The following is a 5,396-nucleotide window of genomic DNA, read 5'->3' on the forward strand; positions in this document are numbered from 1 at the left end:
CACACACGTTTTAGCAGCAGCAGGTCATTAGGAATCACAAATCTTCAGCATCTTTGCTCACTCATGCGCAGTGGTGGAGAAAATACTCAAAAACTGTACTTAAGTAAAAGTACAGATAAACAGACAAATATGTAATCTAGTAAAGGTAAAAGTACCACATTACCATTTTTACCTGAGTAAAAGTAAGTACTTGGTTTAAAAAGTACTTAAAGTAAAAGGTATTCCCTACTGTATGTATATTTTTAATACATCACTGGTGCCATTTTAGTGAACAATGCTGCAGATAATGCATGTTTTTGTGTTTATCCTCTGTGACACTGTTCACACTTAGACYTCTGTGCATCATCGCACATTGTGGCAACAGCTACAGAAGCTGTCCTCTATCAAATCTCATTTTTTGAACCGGTTGACTTGAATTAGTCTTTTAAATAAGGCCATGAGTGGATCATTTCCTCTTGCTAACTCTCCGTGGTAGAATCCCTTTTGGGTGTGTTGCTGTCACTGATGCTCCAGCAGGTGATGCAGAATGCCCCCCACTCTTCTTGAAAGAGGGTCTAATGGTATTTTACTGTTTTGCAGTGGTTCAGTGGACCAATTCAAGCAGTTCCCCTCCCACCATTGATTATTTTCAAACTAAAACAAATCAAAAATCATACTGTGACATGAACGTAACTTGTACTTCAACACATTACAGTAATGTAGTGGAGTAGAAAATACAGATAATGTAAAATGTAGTGGAGTAAAAGTCAAAAGTACCCATGATTAAAACTACTTAAATACAGATACATGAAAAATGTACTTAACATCCCGCCACTGCTCAGCTGTACATCTTTACATGCACGTCAGTGTTTAGAAATTAAATTTGTGATGAACATGGTTTGCCTGTCTGATGATGCTCAGCTTGCAGATTTAACTGTGATCCTGCAACATTAAAATATCCCTATGAACAGTAAAATCCTGAAGGTAATGTGTCGAAAAGGTTGTCATTCTTTACATCACTACAAAGTTATTTTAAGAAGGCCTCAATCCATCGGTGGTCTAACAGCTTGTCAGTCAGTTTAAAGTCTATTTGTTCCAAACTAGGGCTGTAAAAAGAAATCTGTACAACAGATAAACCGTTCATGACCTTTTCATAGAACCCTACTTCTGAATCATCTGCAGAGCAGGTTAATCCTGTCAGATAACTGGATCATCTTATGTTAAACTTTTACCTGTTCTACATCCTATCTCGGAAATATGAGACCACCTGTTGTTTTGTTTTGAACAGTTTAGCAATTAAAAAGCACAATCTATGTGCATTTATATGTGGATTAGTGATCTCATGATTTTTATCCAGTTAGAAAAGATTAAATACTCATGAGAGACATAGACAAATTTTACTTTACTTGGAATGCAATCTTGACATACATAACTAACCTGACCTCATTACCCTATAGTTTCTAAACTACAGTAATTATCATTACAAAGACCTGGTGAGCCACAAACTTCCATGACTGTTTTGATACCAGCCATACATGATACCTAACCATGCTAACCAAACATCTCTCTAACCTTTTTAATTAACCAAGTATATCGCATTGTTAAATGAATCTGTATATAAAGCCTTTAGGTCAGGTAGCTCCTAACTTGAGTTTTCTAAAGATACTACAGAGTGAAAAAAAATTAAAGTGTCCTTTATTCTGAAAGGGTGGGATTGGGCTTGTTTCAGTAGTTAATTTTTTTGGTGTATTTATTTATTTAAATGATTTAGGTATCGTAACATGTACGTTAACTGTTTTTCCAGTACTTTTTCCATTGGGAAAAAAAAATAAACACAATGCCACATCATGAAATACGTATAAAGTAAAAAAAAAACTGGATGAACAAAAACATTAATGAACATTGCTCTAATTTCAAAAATCATGAATCTTAAATAATTAAATAAATATATTGGGGCTGCTTTGAACTGGGGAACCCCCCCGGGGAACCCCCCCCACCCCCTCCAAACTAACCCATCTACAGTCAAGTTTGTCTCCAACTGTGAGTTGTGATGTTGCACATCAGCTGACGAATACAAGTGCTTTTGTGTTGCCCCCCACTCTCTGCGTGGAGGCCCCAACGCTCCGACCTGGTTGCCAGGAATCTCGGGGCTCCTTGAAGGCAGTGGAGCAGAGACAAAGCCTTTAGCCCCCTGCTTGCTAAGCTTGAGGCCTTCTGCCTCAGTGCTCTTGATAGTGGAAGGTTCCCCCCCCCCCCAGCTGTGAAGGGGTTGTGGGTCCCTCAGCCCATTCACTCGGCTCACCTCTGACACGGAACGGCTCTTTGCCGCACACTGGGGAAAAAACACACAACACTCCTCTAACCCAGCGTACAATGCTTCACTACTGCTGCRCTCTTCCAACTGTGGCGCGACCGACTCGTGCCGTGACTCAGTCACAGGTCAGCTGCAGGAAAAGCTCGGACGACTCTATTCTCATCGAGCTGCTGCAGTCGAAGGGACCAGATGTAGCAGATCCTGAAAAGCTGAACTGTGAAGGACAGCTCAGTTTGCAGAACACTTGGACCGTTGTTGTTGTAAACCCAGTGATGAGCGACAAGCAGAAACCGCTCTATACGTACGCTCTACGTTAGTTTATGTTTAATCCACTCTAACTGCATGAAGGAGGCCAGGTCCAACTTAAAGGAATACTAATCAGCTTTAAATCAAACATCCACTGTGCTGGTGTCTGCTGAGGAATTTACACAACTCAGGCTTTGTTACTCAGACTATTTTTTTTTTCATTAAAATGTCACATTTGACCTTTAAAGCCACAGTGGAAACAAGTACCTGCTCAGGAGATTTTGAAGTTAATTTAAGGTTTGAGTCTTCTGCCTCTCTGAGTATTAATTAGGAGCAGCAGGAGGCGGGTTTTGCAGTGAACTCCGATGCTATACGGTCTCTGGAAAGCAAATTAAGTTGGACTGAGACGCTGATGACGCTCATTTATAKTCCCAAAAGACAGGTGCTGTTACTGACTGGTGTTGACACCGTTTTCCACCCAGGAACATCCACAGTGCAACACACTACGAAGAATAAAAATGACTTTCTGCAGAAAAATGCTCCACTACCCTACACTACAAGGTCAAACATCACACACCTTTGAAATAAGGTTTTTTAAAGAATGTTCTGCTTGATTTGGTTTTATTGAGACAAAAATACCTTGAAAAGAGCAGGTACCACCACCACAYAGCCCCCCGACCTTCCAGTTAATGTCCACAGGATAGATACTGCAGGATGTTAAGGCAATGTAGCAGTCTTAGTCTATGATAAGGCCATTCTACAGCTACATAATCCTTTAATAAAAAGAAGAGGAGTGTTATTAAGGAGCCAGTGTCTCACTTCCTCTGGGGAAATGCAGTGAGGTGAACAGAGTGGAAAATGCCAGAAAACCGATCCTTTCAGTGAGGCAGAGGAGACCCTGGGAACTTCACACTGACAAACATTTTAAAGAGCTTTGAGAGCAACTCAGCTCACCTCTTCTTTCTGGTCCGGTACACCTCCAAGATAAAAAAAAAAAGAGAGAAATGTCTATTTCAAAACYGAGAGGACTTGATGGAAAGCTTCAAGGCCTGACAGCTTATTTTGAGGGGGTCTTTTTGAAGTTTAAGCTGCAGTCTGAATATAGGTCATTCTTCTTGCAAAGCACTGTTAATTCTGCTTCCAACCATTCTCATAAAAAGAAGGGAAAAAAAGCAGCAGCCAAGGATTTCCCTGTGTGCATGTTCACACTTTAACGCTAGTCTCTAACAATCCAAACATATTGTTCGTTTATCTGAGCCCACTAAAAACTCTCCATGGTGTGAGGCTGGAAAAGACAGCAGTGATTATTTAAACGCTTACTGAGGATTACAGAACAAACACGTATAAACCAAACGCAGGCTGAGCAAGACACCACTGTTTCCTTTTACCTGAACAGAGGTGAAGATGGAGCATTGACTTCTCAACAGCTGGTCATTTAAAAATTACTTCATGTTTTCTGCTGCGTCTCTCATGGACACAAAGTAAAGACAGTTTGTCTCAGAGCTTCATCCAAACCCACACCTCAAACTGTCCTTTAACTTTATGACATGACTGTTCTTTACAGTACAAATCAGTCATAAATGCTGAAAAATACTGTTTACGGTTTTTGGCCACCTAAAATAAAAATCTGAAATGTAAATTACACATTTTTTTTTTAATTTTAGCTCCTAACGGACTTTTATTAAATAAATAAATAAATAAATAAATAAATAAATAAATAAATAAATAAATAAAATTCAGTTCTTTAAAACAACAGTTTTTTTTATGGAAATTTTGGGGTCAGACATGGCACTTTTACCCCTTTGGATGTCCAGATGAATTTTTGACATGTTCAAAGAAATTTATAGTCCAGATTTTTTGGAATCTGCCACATCTGGCAGCTGGCTCTTTTGAGAGTTAACCTAAAAACATCTTAATTTCTCAAATAAAGCTACTCACAGATGACCATCATATACTGTATTTTCAGACATGTAGGTAACTACAAATCTTTGTCCTAAATAGTTCCCTTTTGTGAGACCAACTGGTCAAATCTCTGCCCMTGGTCAAAGAACTAACATATTCCTTGATTTTTGAGGATTGGAAGCTCCAAGTTTGTTTACAAGTGAATAATCTGTGGAAACGTTAGAGATTYTCCAACGCCGACAATGAAAATGTTACACATTTACATGCTGTGAAAGTTATTTCTGTTCAGCAGAGACTGAAAAAAAAGCATTTCCTGTAGTTTAATCACCAGGTCACTAGCTGGCGCTGTGATTTTTGTATTTCAACGTCAGGTGCAGACGCCTCAATCTCAAACACAAAAAAAGGTTGAATCCAAAATGTTTGTTTGGGTCGACAGCGTTTGCAGAATGTGAGAAATGTGTTTCTGCTGACCTGAGCACAAGTACTGTGTGTTCCATGTTATAGGCTCTGATACAAGCGCAGAAAAACTATTGACTGCAGCCGTCTATTTCAAAGAGAAACAATTTTTGGGGTTTAACCTCTATAATGAATGTCCTGATACATCTCAGTAATCCAGGTAGAAAAAATCAAAAAGAAAAAATAAGTAGGTCCTCTGGATGGGTTCTTCTTTAGTGAAACGTTTCGTCTCTCCTCCAAGAGACTTCTTCAGTCTGATGAGTTTCAGGTGAACTCAGCTTATAAGCACTGCCTCCACATGGACAAACAGGTTGGTCAGATGCAAAAGAGGGCCATCGCTCTAAATTTGCATGTGACTAAATAGAACTAATCAAGCCCCATTGTTAGGCGATGTCCCTCTTTTGCATGTGACTAAATAGAACTAATCAAGCCCCATTGTTAGGCGATGTCCCTCTTTTGCATGTGACTAACCTGTTTGTCCACCATGTGGAGGCAGTGC

General features: G+C 39.5%; 1 protein-coding gene across 1 annotated transcript in view; it reads right to left on the bottom strand.

Moving 5' to 3' along the window:
- The window catches only part of pdzrn3b (PDZ domain containing RING finger 3b), a gene marked incomplete at its 5' end in the record, with an annotated part of 148,197 nt that overhangs the window by 14,444 nt on the left and 128,357 nt on the right, over positions 1-5,396 (bottom strand).

The sequence above is a fragment of the Austrofundulus limnaeus genome, unplaced genomic scaffold, assembly GCF_001266775.1.
Source record: "Austrofundulus limnaeus strain Quisiro unplaced genomic scaffold, Austrofundulus_limnaeus-1.0 Scaffold58, whole genome shotgun sequence".
NCBI lineage: Eukaryota > Metazoa > Chordata > Actinopteri > Cyprinodontiformes > Rivulidae > Austrofundulus > Austrofundulus limnaeus.